The sequence below is a fragment of the Chelonoidis abingdonii genome, chromosome 2 (genome assembly GCF_003597395.2).
Source record: "Chelonoidis abingdonii isolate Lonesome George chromosome 2, CheloAbing_2.0, whole genome shotgun sequence".
NCBI classification, from domain to species: Eukaryota; Metazoa; Chordata; order Testudines; family Testudinidae; genus Chelonoidis; species Chelonoidis abingdonii.
The window spans coordinates 53,842,557-53,862,497 of record NC_133770.1 but is presented as its reverse complement, the minus strand read 5'-3'; the positions used below and the strand labels follow the sequence as shown (position 1 = coordinate 53,862,497).

General features: G+C 40.6%; 1 protein-coding gene across 2 annotated transcripts in view; it reads right to left on the bottom strand.

The window, feature by feature from the left end:
* The window catches only part of NXPH1 (neurexophilin 1), a 175,567-nt gene that overhangs the window by 59,382 nt on the left and 96,244 nt on the right, over positions 1-19,941 (bottom strand). The window lies entirely within an intron of this gene.

The window sequence follows — 19,941 nt, the reverse complement described above, 5'->3', positions numbered from 1 at the left end:
GACCAACACATGTGCACACCCCCAGGGAGTGCAGGGACCCACACATGTGAAATGGCGGTCATTAATAGCCAATCAACAGCATATATGATGCAATGTATATAATATATAATTTCATTATTCATATAGTTATGGAAAGTAAATAATACATGAAAGAAATGAAAGGCTTTTTTTTCCACTTTTTTTTTTTAAGTCATCCCTGCTAGGGCCCCGCCGAAAATGTTTGAATTGGGCCCCGCACTTCCTAAAGCCGGCCCTGCTAACTGTAGTATGTAATCTATAATTTAAATCAAGCCCTGTACCAGAGGTCTGGTGGATAGCTAATGTAGCACCGATTTTTTTAAAAAAATTCCCAAGGTGATCCTGGCAATTACAGGTGAGTAAGCCTAACTTCAGAATCAGGCAAATTGGATGAATTATCAGACACATTGAATATGTTGGGAAAGAGTCAATCGAGCTTTTGTAAAGAGAAATGATGTTTCATCATGTTATAATGTGATTGGAATTACAGAGACTTAGTGGGGTAACTCACATGACTGGAACACTGTCATGGATGGGTATAAACTGTTCAGGAAGGACTGGTGGAGGAGTTGCACTGTATGTAAGAGAGCAGTATGATTGCCCAGAGATCCAGTATGAAACTAGAGAATAGCCTGTTGAGAGTCTTTGGGTTAAGTTTAGAGGTGAGAGCAACAAGGGTGATGTTGTAGTGAGCATCTGCTATAGACCACCAGACCAGGAGGATGAGGTAGACGAGGCTTCCTTTGGACAACTAACAGAAGTTTCCAAATCACAGGCCTTGTTTTTCATGGGGGACTTCAAACACCCTGACATCTGCTGGGAGAGCAATACAGCAGTGCACATACAATCCAGGACGTTTTTGGTGACAACTTCTTGGGGCAAGTGCTGGAGGAAACAACGAGGGGCCATGCTCCTCTTGACATGCTGCTCACAAACAGAGAAGAATTGGTAGGGGAAGTAGAAATGGGTGGAAACCTGGGCAACAGTGACCATGAGATGGTCGAGTTCATGATCCTGACAAAAGAAAGAAAGGAGAGTAGCAGAATATGGACCCTGGACTTCAGAAAAGCAGACTTTGACTCCATCAGGAAACTGATGGGCAAGATCCCCTGGGAGGCTAATATGTGGGGGAAAGGAGTCCAGGAGAGCTGGTTGTATTTTAAAAAAGCCTTATTGAGGGTGCAGGAACAAACCACCCTGATGTGCAGAAAGAATAGCAAATATAGCAGGCGACCAAATTGGCTTAACAGGGAAATCTTCAGCGAGCTTACACACAAAAAGGAAGCTTAAGAGAAGTGGAAACTTGGGCAGATGACTAGGTAGAAGTATAAAAATATTGCTCAAGCATGCAGGGGTGTAATCAGGAAGGCCAAAGCAGAACTGGAGTTGCATCTAGCAAAGGATGTGAAGGGTAACAAGGAGACAGTCAGGGAAAGTGTGGGACCCTTACTGAATGGGGGAGGCAACCTAGTGACAGATGATGTGGAAAAAGCTGAAGCACTCAATGCTTTTTTTGCCACAGTCATCAAGGTCAGCTCCCAGACTGCTGTACTGGACAGCACAGTGTGAGGAGGAGGTGAGCAGCCCTCAGTGGTGAAAGACTAGGTTAAAGACCTAATATATCCGAGGGTGCTGAAGGAGTTGGTTGATGTGATTGCAGGGCCATTTGACATTATCTTTGAAAACTTGTGGCAATCGGGGGAGGTCCTGGACACCAGAAAAAGGCAAATATAGTGCCCAGCTTTAAAAAAGGGAAGAAGGAGAATCTGGGGAACTACAGACTGGTCAGCCTCACCTCAGTCCCTGGGTGAAGGGATGGTTTGCACCCTCAGGAAGTTTGCAGGTGACACTAAGCTGGGGGTAGAGGTATATATGCTGTAGGATAGGAATAGGGTTCAGAGTGACCTAGACAAATTGGAGGATTGGGCTAAAAGAAATCTGATGAGGTCCAACAAGGACAAGGATAAGTGCAGGGTTCTGCACTTAGGATGGAAGAATCCCATGCACTTCTACAGGCTGGGGACTAACTGGCCAAGCAGCAGTTCTGCAGAAAAGGACCTTGGGATTACAGTGGATGAGAAGCTGGATATGACTCAACAGTGTGCCTTGTTGCCAAGAAGGCTAATGGCATATTGGGCTTCATTAGTAGGAACATTGCCAGCAGATCAAGGGAAGTGACTATTCCCCTCTATTCAGCACTGGTGAGACCACATCTGGAGTATTGCATCCAGTTTTGCACCCCCTACTACAGAAAGAATGTGGACAAATTGGAGAGAGTCCAGCAGAGGGCAATGAAAATGATTAAGGGTCTGGGGCACATGACTTATGAGGAGATGCTGAGGGAACTGGGCTTGTTTAGTCTACAGAAGAGAAGAGTAAGGGGGATTTGATAGCAACCTTCAACTACCTGAAGAGGGGGTTCCAAAGAGGATGGAGCTCAGCTCAGCTGTTCTCTGTGATGGCAGATGACAGAACAAGGAGCAATGGTCTCAAGTTGCAGTGGGAGAGGTCTAAGATGCATATTAGGAAAAAATATTTGACTTGGAGGGTGGTGAAGCACTGGAATGGGTTACCTAGGGAGATGGTGGAATCTCCATCCTTAGAGGTTTTTAAGGCCCAACTTGAAAAAGCCCTGGCTGGGATGATTTAGTTGGGGTTGGTCCTGCTTTGAGCAGGTGTTAGACTAGATGACCTCCTGAGGTCTCTTCCAACCTTAATCTTCTATGATTCTATGATTCACCAATCTATTAGAATTCTTTGAGGGCATCAATAAACATGTGGACAAGGGTGATCCAGTGGATATAGTGTACTTGGACTTTCAGAAAGCCTTTAACAAGGGCTCTCACCAGAGGCTCATAAGCAAAGTAAGCAGTCATGAGATAAGAGGAAAGGTCTTCTCATGGATCAGTAACTGGTTAAAAGATAGGAAACAAAGGGTAGGAATAAATGGTCAGTTTTCATGATGGAGAAAGGTAAATAGTGGGGTCTCCCAAGGATCTGTACTGGAATGTGTGCTGTTTAATATATTCAGAATGATCTGGAAAGGTGGTAGGGTAAGCAATGAGGTGGCAAAGTTTGCAGACAATACAAAATTACTCAAGATAGGTAGGTCCAAAGGAGATTCTGAAGAGTTACAATGAGATCTCACAGAACAGGGTGACTGGGCAACAAAAGGCAGATGAAATTCCACATTGATAAAAGCAAAGTAATGCACATTGGAAAACATAATCCCGACTATACATGCAAAATGATGGGGTCTATGTTAGCTGTTATCACTGAAGAAAGAGATCTTGGAGTTGTGGATAGTTCTCTGAAAACATCAGCTCAATATGTAGCAGCAAGCAAAAACATTAACAGAATGGTAGAAACCATTAGCAAAGCGACAGATAGTAAGACAGAAAATATATAAATCCATGGTACACACATACCTTGAATACTGTATGCAGTTCTGGTTGCCCCACCCCAAAAATGATATATTAACATTGGAAACAGTGCAGAGAAAGACAACAAAAATAAGTAGGGGATGGAAATAAACTGTAGTGCTATTTTTAGCACTTTAGCTTGAGAAGAATTAGTATGGGTATGTCTATGCAAGTTGGGAATCTAAGGTGACCAGACAGCAAGTGTGAAATATTGGGGTGGGGTGTAATAGTCACCTACATAAGACAAAGCCCCAAATATAGGGACTGTCCCTATAAACATCTGGTCAACTTATGGGAATCACACGCCCAACTCCCAATGTAGACATAACCAAAATTTACCTGGCAAAAACACTACTGGAGCCAAGTGTTTGGATAAACTAAAAAACTGATAAAAAATCAACCAAAAGCCAAATCAAATAAATACGAGTTGTACTGCATCCTTAGTGCTGCCAAAGTTGGGGTGAAATCACTGCTCCGTTAAAGTCAGTGGCAAAGCTCCCATTGACTTTGAGGGAATGCCAGGATTTCACCCATCAACTCTAAACAACAAACTCTTACCTATATTTGAAATAGGAAAAACTTCATAATCTTCATAAGCAGCCTTTTCACGTTTCTTCTTGCAATAAACATCAACACATTTCTTTTAACCTCAGCTATCCTGGAAAGTGAAAGAACTAATACCAACATTAGCTAGAGAGCATTTTAGGCCCTATCTCTCTCTCTCCCCCACCTCCAACCCAAAGGTCTCCTTCCTTGTCATTCAGATACATATTGGCTTTATTTTCCATTAAAAACATACACTAACTCTTTCAATGGTGCTATATCAGCAAGAACCCTTTAAAGTGTCAGCGTATTTCACAGTCTAGTTTTCCAGGAACTGTACAGACGTGCCTTACAATATCTGAGAAGATAACTTCAAATGACAGTTTTGGGGGAACATGTTTAAATGTGGGGAAATACATGTAAATTGTTGGTTTTAACTTCTAAAGCCTACACTTCTTAAGAGTTACCTCTCTTTACTCATGCCAGACACGAGAGATACTCAAGCTGGAACCCTCACTTTTAAAGAGAGATTGGTGGTACAGCTTTCTCTACTGCGGCCCTTAGCTCTGGAACAAGTTCCTTCCTCACAAGTTTGTGAACTTCAGGTCACAATGCAGTTCACACTTCTTTGTGCCAGCTGCTGAGGAGGGTTTTGATGGGAGTTATGTAATCTGCTAAGCAGTACTGGACAAAGAGGGTCATGTTTCAGGAGATTGGTGAAGAAGAACCAAGGGCTCAGGAATGCAAGCTGAAGCAGCATGAAACATTGGCCTCTCAGAATATTTTTAAGAAATGCTGTTTCCTACAATTCTACCATATTACTAATTGCTGATGAAACATAATGACAGCAGTACAGGGTAGATCTAGGAGTGGGAAGGGAGTTTTGTGTTCTGCTGGCTTTTTGATTTGATTTAGTAATTTATGGCAGGGACATCTACAACCTTTAATAGGGGACCATTTTACTTTTGTACAGCTTGAACAAATAAGATCACATAAAGAATTATTAGTGGAATGATCAAAATGGGTAGGAAGTGTAATAACTAGTGCAAAACCAGCATTATCAGAAAGCTTGGAGGTGACCACCAAAAAAAATTGCACAAAAATTTTCAATGAAAATGATCATTTTTAATTTTGTCCAGTTTTCTCTGAAAATTTTTAGATTTTTGTCAATACACCAAAAAACATAAAACACAAAAATTCTTTGATGAAAATCAAAATGTTCTACAAAATTCACCAGTTAGTTGAAAAGCCATTTTTGCCAGAAATATTTGTTTTGGGGGGTCGGGGGAATCCCTCTAGGAAAGATATTTTCAGAGTAAACTGTGTGACCATCCTGCCCAAAATATTCAACAACCCAGTCCCTCTGTGATCACTTAAAACAAGAGAGTGTGTTCTGAAAACTTCTCAGTTACCACACTATGTCTTCCACTAAAGTACAGAACTTTTTTACTAACTGCAAGACTTTCCTATGGAAACTGCTAATATCATCCTAATTTTGCAAATGTGATATGAAAGGCACACAATGCATATTAATCAACGCTTAATTCTGTCTTTAGGGCCACACAATATATTTGTGAAGCTGATATTACTAATAAGTGAAACGATTCCACTAGCAACTTCTGCATCTTAAGAGCAGTTTTCAAAAATGGCAAATAATACCACTTCCGAAAGCAATGCTGCAAGCACAGATAGGAAACATTTTTGCAAACTACAAATGTTTCCTTTTTTAAATAGAAATAATTCACCCGTGTTTTAATTTCCAAGGGGAAAAGCACAATAATTATGTCAATTTCTGACTAGATTGTCACCAGTGGTGCTCTAAAATTAGGTCATCTAGCAATCAATGACATCTGAGAGAGTGCAAAATATTACAGGCATAAAAGAGGTCTTTGCTCTTCACTCCAGCATAGAGTGTGACAACTGCAGCCTGACTGCTATGTGTGTGTCACTTCGTTGTATTAATATAATTTTATTGTAATTCATCAATGTTTCATTGTTTCTCTTGTTTTAGTTTTGCCATGGGAATAAGGCTGCATATTTTTCTGCTGGTTTTGTGGTATAGTAGGTGTACTGTACTCTTTATTTTGCATCATTTGTGTAGCATTGTTAGACATCCCTTGACTACCTGTGGGGAAAAGAAGAGCCAGCTCATTAAAGTGCAATATCGGGGTGATCCTATTGCCTTGTGCCAGTGCAATTCCCTAACATACAGGAATGAGTATCTTATTCTGATTGATACCTGGTCAGCAAGAGCTGGGAGCAACACTGCTTAATCCATTGAGGGAATGATGCATTGCTGTCTCTCTAACTCTGGCTGGCAGACTCATGGTGCCATGTTGCCTTGCACCAGACAAAATCATGTCATGTCCAAAACTGTCTTCTGTAAAGGGACGGTTGCCATGATCCAAGGAACCAGAACAGAAAAGCCTTCTCCCAGTGTGAAAAATTGTTATAGATTTCTGTTACTGCAACTGAGAAGCTACAGTCTAGATGAGGCACTTTTGCTCTAAAGTCTATTTACAGGTGCTTATAATATTCTCATCTGGACTGAAATTTTTCATGTATGTTTTTAGCCCAAAGTTTACTATTTTTTGGTGAAGAGTTTACAATAAATTTTAACTTGATCAGCTTTTCCTTTCAAATTTTAAAGAAAACGTTCTGGTAGTTTTGTGTATCATAGAATATCAGGGTTGGAAGGGACCTCAGGAGGTCATCTAGTCCAACCCCCTGCTCAAAGCAGGACCAATCCCCAGATAGATTTTTGTCCCAAATCCCTAAATGGCCCCCTCAAGGATTGAACTCACAACCCTGGGTTTAGCAGGCCAATGCTCAAACCACTGAGCTATCCCTCCCCCTTCAACCGCATTGCTGGCTCCAAAAAGATTTCATATGCAAACTTCAAATTTTACATGTGTATAGTCATCAGAAAGGAATACACAGCTTGCCATATTTAGGGCTTGCCTACCTGGGGACAGTCAGAAAAATTAATCCAAATTAACTGAAGATGTGACTTCAAAGTAGATTAATTAAACTGTTAAAATGCTGTGTGGATGTTCTTATTCAGAATTAAAGTTGCCTTGTTCAGTTCAGCTTAATTCATGAATTTTGTATTCACAAAGTGAATTAAGCTAAATGGAATTAAGGCCACTTTAATTCTAAATAAGAGCATCCACACAGGATTAATACAGTTTAACTAATCCACTCTGAAAGTTCATTTGGATTAACTTTCCTCATTGTCCCAAGGTAGACAAGCCCTTAAAAGCACTGGATGAGCATTACTGTGCGAAAATAACATACAGAGCCTGATTCCACAAGATATTACATTCAGTGATAACTGAGGTGCTTGGCACACTGCAGGATCCGGTCCACAATGCATTTTATTTAAATTAATTATTTATGATTGGTGTTACCATAATGCCTGGCTCCTGTAGTCATGGACCAGGACCCCATTGTGCTAGGTGCTGTACAAACACAGAACAAAAAGATGGTCTGTCCCACAAACAGTTTCATTTTCCTGGCTGATTCAAGGCCCTAAGCCAGCAAAACACCTACGCATATACATAACTTTGAAGTCAGTGGGTCTAATCATGGTGAAATTCTTTCCTGGGTCAGGCTTAAGGTTCTGATCCAGCTCTTTGAAGTTAATTGAAAGATTCACAGGGCATTGGATTGGGCCCTAAATGCATAACAAGGCCTTATCTTGAAAGTTACTGAGTTCCTTATAACATCAGGAGGTAGTGGAGCTGTCTCTCTCTCTACATGGTTGTAATTGCATGTGGATGTTATTGGTCTCATTCTCATGAGGATTGTTAAGGAGTGTGAGCTGAGTCTGACTAAGACATGCTCATGCTTTAAGTGGGTCACATGCTAAATTCTCTGTAGCTACTGGGAGACTGGTTACACTGGTCTACAATTTTTGAGAAGTCATCTGCTTCAGAGATAAAATGTGGTATTTATTATGTATTTTGATGTGCTGAATTTAAATATGACAATTAAAACAACTGATTGGCTACTGTTTCTAAGATATTTAAGTTTTTACATTTTATGTCTATGTATATTGTGTAGATAGTAGAGTTTTAATTATAAATTGTAAACCTAGGTCTTTTCATGTGTTTATGGTTGCTTTACATGATAATATTTCACCTGTCCTGTTTATGTAACACTTTAAAAATCAGCAAAAGGGTTATATAAATAAAATTTATTATGAAACAAAAGGCAAAAAACTATTATGTACATAGTTTAGTCCTATTCAGTGTCTACTCGGCGCTTCTTGGCTTGTCTCTTGTATTCATTAAATGGAGCATCTCTTGTCACTGTCCAGCAATAGTCTGCAAGCATTGATGGGCTCCATTTGCCCTGATAGCATTTCTCCATTGTTGCAATGTCCTGGTGAAATCGCTCGCCGTGCTCGTCGCTCACTGCTCCGCAGTTCGGTGGAAAAAAATCTAGATGAGAGTGCAAAAAATGTATCTTTAGTGACATGTTGCAACCAAGGCTTTTGTATGCCTTGAGGAGGTTTTCCACCAACAACCTGTAGTTGTCTGCCTTGTTGTTTCCGAGAAAATTTATTGCCACTAACTGGAAGGCTTTCCATGCCGTCTTTTCCTTGCCACGCAGTGCATGGTCAAATGCATCATCTCGAAGAAGTTCACGAATCTGAGGACCAACAAAGACACCTTCCTTTATCTTAGCTTCACTTAACCTTGGAAATTTTCCACGGAGGTACTTGAAAGCTGCTTGTGTTTTGTCAATGGCCTTGACAAAGTTCTTCATCAGACCCAGCTTGATGTGTAAGGGTGGTAACAAAATCTTCCTTGATTCAACAAGTGGTGGATGCTGAACACTTTTCCTCCCAGGCTCCAATGACTGTCAGAGTGGCCAATCTTTCTTGATGTAGTGGGAATCTCTTGCACGACTATCCCATTCGCAGAGAAAACAGCAGTACTTTGTGTATCCAGTCTGCAGACCAAGCAAGAGAGCAACAACCTTCAAATCGCCACAAAGCTGCCACTGATGTTGGTCATAGTTTATGCACCTCAAAAGTTGTTTCATGTTGTCATAGGTTTCCTTCATATGGACTGCATGACCAACTGGAATTGATGGCAAAACATTGCCATTATGCAACAAAACAGCTTTAAGACTCATCTTCGATGAATCAATGAACAGTCTCCACTCATCTGGATCGTGAACGATGTTGAGGGCTGCCATCACACCATCGATGTTGTTGCAGGCTACAAGATCACCTTCCATGAAGAAGAATGGGACAAGATCCTTTTGACGGTCACGGAACATGGAAACCCTAACATCACCTGCCAGGAGATTCCACTGCTGTAGTCTGGAGCCCAACAGCTAGACTAGAGCCAATCAACAATTTTAAGCATCATTTTCGTTCTCGGTGACCCAGAATTAGTAACATTTGACTACATTTATTTCAGAAGCATTTTTGCTGTAGAGCAATGTTATAGGAATAATGTCATCCAGTTGCCTCACTTGCGGACTCATGGGCTGTAAATTGTCTATTTGCCCCTCAGTGACTAGGTAGCTAGAAGTATATGTTAAACAGGATAAACAGGTACTGAGCATCTACAGCTCACAGTGAAGTAAATGGGATTTGTGGGCCTTCAGCCCCACTCAGGATTGGGCCCTGCCCATATCCCACAATATAATAAACACAGATGTATTTAAAATCCTGATTAGATATTGAATTTGCAAATCTGCATGAACACATGCAACTAGTTAATGTTTTTCATTTTAAATAGCTTTTAAATAACATCAGGGACTATTTTCACTTCTTTTCCTTTTTATTTATGTTTTTAAACCAATGAAATTATCCTGAAAAGAATATAAATGTTAATACAGCATTATGGTTGATAATTTACATATCCCAAAGTCAGGACGTTCAGAGTTATGGTTCTCATGGTATTCAAAACATCTTCCTTGCATATTGGCTTAAAGTAATCACCAAACACTGTAGTAAAAATTTCTCTGTACGTGAAAGAGGCCAAGTTAATATTGCTGTAGGAATCATAACTTTTAATTTCCTGACTCTCCTGAGCATGTAAATTCTCCCTCATGACATTGCATTGACAGTTTTTGCATGTAATACTATAGTGCATGTAATACTTCCACTACATTTTGTAATACTATGGAATATGTTATTGAGTATGATAAGCACTAGGATTCTAATACAGTATCATTATGGAAAAGACTATAACCAAAGCAGAAACTGAGCTCTTATTAATTTATTGTCATGGTAAAAAGGGTAGTGAGAATCAGAAGTGACAGTAACCCTTTCTATTCTCTTTGTAACGTTTCTCTAGAAAACGTATGGTCTCTTTGGATGTCAGATCTATAAGAGCCATCAAAAATATTTGGAACAATTTACTAAGGCTGAGAAAACAATTCTGATAACAATGTGAGGCTGCCAGAACTTGGCATATTAGAGTATCTCAAAAGATTCCCAAGGCTGGCATTTTGCCTGCACTGCCCAAGGCTCTGGAAGACTGACACAAACTAAAAATACTTGCAAAAGCTTAAATGTGCTTGTTTTTGAGACACACTTCTCTCTTTCATTAAAATACCACTTGCCTCTTCCACAACAAGGGACTGACGCCACAGGTGCTAATCATCACCTCTGAAGAGGTGCTGAGCAGTACATGAACTTCATGGGGTCAGATGGTCCTCAGTATCTTCCAGATTCAAACCTTACACACATTCCATTGCCATGTAGGAGATCACATTTAGAAGGTATATGGAAGAATTTTCAAAAGAATTGTCTAAGTGAGTTAGGAACACACATCCCATGGAAAATACCTTCCTGTGATCTAACAGTTCAGCAAGGCTAGGTGAATAGAGGTTTCAGAGTAGCAGCCGTGTTAGTCTGTATCCACAAAAAGAACAGGAGTACTTGTGGCACCTCAGAGACTAACAAATTTATTTCAGCACGAGCTTTCATTGCATCCGAAGAAGTGAGCTGTAGCTTATGAAAGCTCATGCTGAAATAAATTTGTTAGTCTATAAGGTGCCATAAGTACTCCTGTTCTTTTTAGGTAAATAGAGTGGATCAAGTTTTCAAAAAAGTGTAGTCCCTCTTGCACCTACAAAAATGCACTCAATATGCTTGCACTTCCATTTGCTTAAGCAAAACAATTGGGACACTTCCATGCTGGGTAACTCTGTGTGCCGCACAATCTGCCTTCTTGAATGGCCAACTATCCAGCTTACATGTGCGAATGTATTATAATTGCAGAGTTTGTGGGCCTTCAGGTTTTTGAAAATTTGAAAATTGAAAATTTGCCCTGTTTATACTAGAATCAATTGTGCCCATGATAGAGGTGACTGGATACTATGCAAAATATTAGAATATTCTTTTGAATTTTTAAATGGTTTTTTCTGCCCTATTTGTGCCCCTTTTGTGTTTGCTTTCTGTAAACTTTGTGAAATTGGCAAGAATGTCTGCTGAAAGTGAATTTCAAAGTCAAATGTGCATTTGGGGAAACAAAATTTTTCACACATGCTCATACTCACATCTTCATCCTGACACGTAATAGAAACAATACCATGTGACGTATCTGGGCAATCACAACTGGCCAATCACACCTAACCAGACTCAAATTCCTTCAGAGAACTGTTCAGAGTTCAAAGAACTTTTTTCTTTCAAAAAGGTGACCAAAATATAATTTAATACTTTGGAATATCAAAGAGATTTGAGGATTTTTCAACATGCTAGTGAACATTCTGCAAGCAGAAAGAGAGATTAAATCTAAATTAGTTGGCTAAATTACTTACTGTGAATTATTCACAAAGGTCTATAGCTGAATACAAAGGCTTGGAGAATGAGGGCATAGGCTTCAGTGCCCATGAAGGAAACCGTTGGCTGATCCTCCAATGTAAGTATTCATTACATCGGAAAGGTGCCAATTCCTCCTTTTGCTTTTTAAATAAATATCAAAGTACATGTGGACTGCAATGAGAGGGGGAAAAGAAGGAAGGGAGAACGATGTGCTACTTTGTTCCCTTTGGGTTCTCTTAGAAACTTCAAATTCCCCCAAAACGCCACATGATATTGGAAAGCTAAATTCCCTTCAGTGGATTTTTGGAAAATTCCTTTTGGGTGAGGCTGGATCATATTTCTACAATCCTATCAGTGTTACAGAGTATATAACTGCCTTGCGTCAAAATCTGTAGTCCTCTAGCACACAAAGGGTCTGGTTTTGCTTCCTGAAGTCAATTGCAAAACACCTATTGACTTCAGAAGTGCAAGATGAAGTCCAAAGCTCCCATAAACTCCAGTGGAAGTTCATATGGAATTATTTCAGTGCAGAAGCCATTTATATGGGTTTTGAATGTCTGAGACACTGGCAAACTATATTGCGGTGTCAGTTTCTACAGTCCCAACAGTAACAGGATAAGTACTGTATCTGATAAATATTAGTATTTCAATGGCCTATAACTCCCAGCATCAGAAAAAAACATTTTAAATATTTTCTTTTACACTAAGCCAAAACAAATCACAGATTTCTCCCCTCAACCCAGCAACCACAGAAGAAAAATAGTAAAGTAAACTATTTTTGAAAAGCAGATGCAACTTTATTCTTCACAAACTTTTCACAAATGCTGATCCACACATTTCTAGTTGCTCTTTGTTGGACAGCTGCCGAGTCATCACAGTGACTGACATCTTTTTTCCCCAAATACTTTTAGCTTTAAAAAAATGCTTATTTGGTGCATCACTAGCAGCTTTTCAATTTTCTGGAGACCATGCCCTGCAGACCTCTGAAGTGGAATTAGAACTTCTCCTTGCCAACAGAAGCAGGGCCTCCATTTATTATTTCTACTCTGTGGGTTTTCCCTGTCTCTTCTAGAACAACATAGGAGTAGATGTCAGTTACAAAGCACAGCCACAGCCGAGCCTTCTCTCTTTCTGTTTCTTTTCCCTGCTATATGCAGCCATAGCATTGCGTATAGCAGCAATAGCAGCAGTTAATGCTGTATTAGTAGAAACATGTAATTAAATCTCCCCTGCACTCCTCATTCAGCTAGTAGAACTTTTTTCTCTTTCTTTTCCCTCTAGGATTCTGTCTGATATGACCATGCCTCATAATACCAGAAAGTAGTGGAGCTATTCCTCTCTACTTGTGGTTGTAATTGCATGTGGATGTTGTTGGTCTCATTCTCATGAGGATTGTTAAGGAATGCAATCTCAGTCTGACTTACAGACACTCATACTGTAAGTGGGCCACATGCTAAATGTCCCTGTAGCTACTGGAAGACTGGTTATAGGAATTAATGTCACCCAGTTGCCTCACTTGCAGACTCATGGGCTGTAAATTGTCTGTTTTCTCCTCAGTGACTAAGTAGTTAGAAGTATGTGTTAAACAGGATAAATGTTATGGCTGTTACCAGCTCTATGCAGCAAAAGATATTCTGATCACTTGAATTTTTCACAGAATGGATGCATGCCTTACAGTATAATTCTGTCTGAATTCAACGAACATAAGAACATAACTATGGCCCTACTGGGTCAGACGAAAGGTCCACCTAGCCAAGTATCCTGTCTTCCAACAGTAGCCAGTGCCAGGTGCCCCAGAGAGAATGAACAGAACAGGTAATCATCAAGTGATCCATCCCCTGTTGCTCATTCCCAGCTTCTGGCAAACAGATGCTATTGACACCATTCCTGTCCATTCTGGCTAATAGCCATTGATGGACCTATCCTCCATGAATTTATCTAGTTCTTTTTTGAACCCTGTTATGGTCTTGACCTTCAAAACATCCTCTGGCAAAGAGATCCACAGGTTGACTGTGCGCTGTGTGAAGGAATACTTCCTTTTATTTGTTTTAAACCTGCTGCCTATTAATTTCATTTGGTGACCCCCTAGTTCTTGTGTTAGGAGAAGTAGTAAACAACACTTCCTTATCTACTTTCTCTACACCTGTTGTGATTTTATATACCTCAATCATATCTCTCTTTAGCTGTCTCTTTTCCAAGCTTAAAAGTCCCAGTCTTACTAATCTCTCCTCATACGGAAGCCATTCCATACCCCCAAATCATTTTTGTTGCCCTTTTCTGAACCTTTTCCAATTCCAATATATCTTTTTTGAGATTGGACAACCACATCTGCACACAGTATTCAAGATCTGGGCATACCATGGATTTATACAGAGGAAACATTATATTTTCTGTCTTATTATCTATCCCTTTCTTAATTATTCCCAGCATTCTGTTCACTTTTTTCACTGCCACTGCACATTGAGTGGATGTTTTCAGAGAACTATCCACAGTGGCTCCAAGATCTCTTTCTTGAGTGGCAACAGCTAATTTAGACCCCATTATTTTATATGTATAGCTGGGATTATGCTTTCCAATGTGCATTACTTTACATTTATCAACATTAAACTTCATCTGCCATTTTGTTGCCCAGTCACCCAGTTTTGAGAGATCCTTTTGTAGCTCTTCGAGGTCTGCCTGGGTCTTAACTATCTTTAGTAATTTTGTATCATCTGCAAATTTTGCCTCCTCACTGTTTACCCCTTTTTCCAAATCATTTATGAATATGTTGAATAGGACTGGTCCCAGAACAGACCCCCTTGGGGACATCACTATTTACCTCTCTCCATTCTGAAAACTGAAAATGGCTGGATGTAACTGTCATTTCTGACTTCCCTCATTGTGCCCCTCACTACACCAAGTCTAGGTGAAGAGGTAGGCCTTAGAGCAGTCCCTGAAGCTCAGCCAGTTCAGGCTGTTTGTGTAAGGGTGTGGTTGTACTTTAACTACTCATAAATGAAGGATTTGACCCAGCTCCCCGTGACAAGAATGGAAAGATAGCCATTGGATCAGACCCTAATACATGCATATTTCCAAGTTTCATTGTTTTCAAGAAGACAGAACCTAAAAAGCTGTCTGCCATCAAAATATATAGTATACTTGACTTTATAGCCTCTCTTTAAAGATAATGAAGCAAACAGATTTTCTACCATCTCTTATTATGTCTTTTGATCAAAAGATTAATTAGGGAAAGGAATTTTTCTGTGTGTGTGTGTGCAGCACCTAATACAATGGAATCCTGGTCTCTGTTGTGGCTTCTATGTGTTACCATACTGCAAATAATAAATAACAATGTATACCAGTATTTCTAAAGATGTGCCAGTTTTCTAACACATCTTCATATACAACAGAACTTATATGCCACCGCTTACTCAGTGCTATAGCTAAATGCCACAATCTAGCCCTAGGTTAGCGAGGATCCAATCCAATACCCATTAAAGTCACATAGAGTCTTTCCATTTACTTCAGAGGTATAGGATCAGGCCCCAGGGGATAATCCAATGCCTATTGGTACCAATGAGAGTTTTGCCATTACTTTGATAGGTCTAACTGAGACCTAAATGAACAAACATAATATTAAAGGAAAGTTAATACATCACAGAATGTTCTTGTTCACTTGCTTTTCAATTGAAACTCGGTTGTAATTTTTCATACTAGTTTGTTTGTAAACGTATATTTTTTTTTTTAAATACTGGAAACTTAGTAATGGAGAGACTTCACTGTGGGGCTGTGCTAATAATTCTTTGCTGAGAAGTGAGGACAGAACATTAATTTTCTATGTTCATTGTAAAGTGTGTCATTTAATCAAGTTCAGGTTCACAAATCATGATCTACTTTAAAACCTGAAGTGTAATTCTACTCTGAAAAGTAAAGTAAAGATGGTATTGTTTCTTGACCCACCTTATTTCAAGATCAAACCTGCTGAGTTTACTAATACAAAAGAAAGGGTGGCTTTTTTCCCCTAGATTAGCCTTGCAACCTCAGCCTTGGATATACCAGACACTGATTGGCTCGCGAATTGTCACCAATAAAAAATGAGCAATCAGAATGTGATCAGACAGATCTCCCGGTGTTGCCTGTGGCAGAATAGAATTCAGCGCACTCTCCAATAGCTGGAGGAGTCAAAGGTAGTAAAAACTTAGGATAGTGAAGCAAGTATGTGTGATTATTAACACTTTTCTCGACATTGGCATATATAAGCGATCACTTGATCTCTCGAACGTGATCGCTTGAGCTCTCAAGTGAGAAGGAGCCATTTCATATGGTCAATTTTCATTCAATCCACATGTTAAGCAATGCAATATAGTATACTCCCAATTAGCCAAACAGCATGGGGGACACGGATTTTATTTGGGCATTTGGAAGTTTGGATAACTGAGATGAAAGGAGCCATGCAACAGTAGGGTGGTTTCCCCATGGCGGGGGGCTCATCGTCGTCCTCCTCCTCGCAGACGTGGCTGGGGGATATCAGTTCTCCCCTGCCAGGACTGCACCCTCCTCCACCATCAACACCCCATCCCATCCCTTGCACCTGCAGGGACCGATGTCATGGGAGTGAGCAGTCGCATGACAGCTGGGCTGCAGTAGGCTCCCTGCACTGCCGCGGGAGCCATTCAGTAGCTGGGTGGCTTCCCTCATAGCCAAGGGCTCCTACTCCTCACAGTCATGGTGGGGACATGTATCTCATGCTGAGGTACAAGGAGGGGATTCACATAATGTGGATGTTTGGTTTTTGGTTTAGGGTTTTGGATAAACAGAAGCATAATGAAAACATAAGTAAATGCTCTCTTCAGTCATGATTTTTTGTTGTGGCTAGGCTTTAGGTACTTGGTTTTGTAAACAATGAACATATTCATGTACTGAGAGCTAAACTTAACCAGACTGCCTGTTAATCATAGACTCATAGGTCAGAAGGGACCAATATGATCATCTAGTCTGACCTCCTGCACAAAGCAGGCCACAGAACCCTACCCATCCACTTTTATAATCAACCCCTAACACATGACTGAGTTATTGAAGTCCTCAAATTGTGTTTGAGACTCAAGCTGCAGGAATCACCAGCAAGTGACCCATGCCCCACGTGCAGAGGAAGGCAAAAAACTTCAGGCCCCTGCCAATCGCCTGGAGGAAATTCTTCCCGACCCCAAATATGGCGATCAGCTAAACCCTGAGATGGGGCAAGGCCTCACCGCCGCCCCAGGAGAAGAATTCTTCTGCAGAAAACTCAGATCCCATCCCATCCAACATCCCCTCACAGACCACTAAGCGGACTTATCTGCTGATAATCCAAGATCAATTGCAAATTAAACATCCCATCTATCATCCCTCATATACTTATCAAGCTTAGTCTTAAAGCCAGATAAGTCTGTGCCCCACTATTTCCCTCGGAAGGCTGTTCCAGAACTTCACTCCCCTACATGGTTAGAAATCTTCGTCTAATTTCAGTCTAAACTTCCTAATATCCAGTTTGTACCCATTTTCCTTGTGCTACATTAGTACTTAAGCTCAATTAATTCCTCTGGCCTTCACCTAACTGTTAATCCCCCTGATATATTTATAGAAGCAAGCATAATACCCCGGAGCCTTCTTTTTGGCTTGGCAACAAGCCAAGCTCTTTGAGTCTCCTTTCATAGGGGCAGGTTTCCCATTCCTCGGATTCCTAGTAGCCCATCTCTGAACCTGTTCCAGTTTTGAATTTACCTTTAAACATGGGAACCAGAACGTGCACACATATTTCCAGGTGGGGTCTCACCAGCGCCTATATAATGGTACTAACACCTCTTACATCCTTGCGGAAAACCTCGTCCGATGATCTTAAAACCGCATTTGCTTTTTTAAGGCCATATCGCATTGGCGGTCATAGACATCCTGCTATCAACCATACCCCAAGGTCTTCTCCTCTCTGCACACCAAAACCGCCCGGTTGCACATACTTGCTTCCAACTGACTGCATCGCCAATGTATATCTAAAATTGCTTATTTTAACATCCCCTAAGTGCTATGACCTTGCACTTTCCACTATTTATTTCTCCTATTTACTATTTTACTCCAGTTTACAAGGTGGTCCAGATCTTTCCTGTAATAGTATCCCGGTCCTCCCGTGTTAGCAATACCTACCCAGGCTTTGTGCATCCGCAAACTTTATTTAGCACATTTCCGCTCTTTTGTGCCAGGTCAGTAATAAGGTTATAATAGATTGGTCCCAAAACTATCCTTTGAGGGACTCCACTAAGTAACCTCCTTCCAGCCTGACAGTGTCACCTCATTACGACCCGCTGGAGTCTCACCTTTACACCAGTTCCTTATCCACCTTACAACTTTTCATATTTCATTCCCATCTTTTCCAATTTAAACTAACAGTTCCCCTTGTGGAAACGGCAAATGCCTTCTGAAATCAGGCTAAAATTAGATCTAGCCGATTTCTTTGTCTAAGTATCTGTCACCTTCTCAAAGAAGGAAGAATCAGGTTGGTTTGTCACGATCTACCTTAGTTAATCCATGTTGCAATTTCGTCCCAATTTACCCATTGACCCTCAATGTTCCTTAACTACTTGTTCCTTTAAATTTTTTCCAAGACCTTTACATACTACATGACATTCAAGCTAACGGCCTGTATTACCTGGATCACTTTTTTTTCCCTTTCTTAAAAAAAATAGGAACTACGTTACGCATTCTCCAGTCGACGGTACAAACCCCCGAGTTTACTGATTGATTAAAAATCCTCGCTAACGGGCTCGCAATTTCATGCGCCAGTTCCTCTAATACTGCTTTGCGATGGAGATGTCCGGGCCCTCCGATTTGTCCCATTAAGCTGTTCAAGTTTGGCCTTTTACCTCAATGTGGTATACCACCTCCTATATCCTCATTCCTGTTTCATCCCTCCATTCATCCCTAACAACCTCCTCCTAGTTTATTAAAGACTTGAAGGCAAAAGTACTTATTAGATATTGGGCCATGCCTAGGTTATCATTTAAACCTCCATCATCCTCAGTGTTAGCGGCCCCACTTCTTCTTTCTTTGTTTTCTTCTATTTATGTGGTGTAAGAACCATTTTACTATGGTTTTATCCACTGCAAGTCCATTCTACATGGCTTTAGTCCTTCCTCACTGATCCCTACATGTTCTGACCTCACTAGGTAGCTTCCTTTGCTAATCCCCCTTTTTCTTCCACTCCTGTAAACTTCTGCTTTTTCCTTAATCCCCTCTCTGAGATGCATTGCTCATGCCAGCTTGGCCACAACTCCTCCCATGTTTTTTCCCCCTTTCTTGGGATGGCAGGCTTTCCGATAGTTTCTGCAGCTGCGACTTAAGTAATTTCCAGGCCTTCTCACTTTTAATCCACAAGTTCTCTCCTTCCAATTCCACTCTCCTAAACTAATTTCCTTAACTCTTTTAAAATTAGCCTTGAGAAGTCAAAAAACCCCTAATCCCACGATTCTACCTTTGTTTAATCCTTCCATCTAGTTGAACTGAATCAGCTCATGATCACTCGAACCAAGGTTGTCCCCTACAACCATTCTTCTTACAAGTTCCTAAACTGCTCACAAAACCATCTAATGGCATCCCCTCTTGTCGGTACTTCAACTACTGGTGAAGAAACCATTCCGCTATCCACATCCAGAAAAATCTGCCCCTATTATTCTTGCAAGCACTTGTCCTCAGTCTATATCTGGGAAGTTGAAGTCTCCCATGATCACACTATTTGCCCCTAGTGTTTACTTCATAAAGACATTAAAGAGGTCTCTTTCCATATCCAATCAGAATCCCGGTGGTCTGTAGCAACCCCCCCCCAAAGCACATCTTCAGGGTAGGCTCTTAGTGAGCTTTTTACCCAGTGTGACTTTTGCCCAGACAGACTCTGTCTATTCCATTTCCATCACTTCTTATTTCATTACAGTTCAACCTTCATCATTTGTATGTACCAATGCTACTCACCCCTTTGCCTTTTCTGTCCTGTCTTTTCTAAACAGCATAGCCTTCACACCTGTACTCCAGTCATTGATACTTTCCACAGGTTTCTGTTATCTCCCTAAAATCTTGTTTCACTTCCTGCACCAGTAGCATCCAGTTTCTGTCATCTTGTTCCTTAGGGCTCCTCCCTTAGTGTATAGAACATTTTAATGTTTT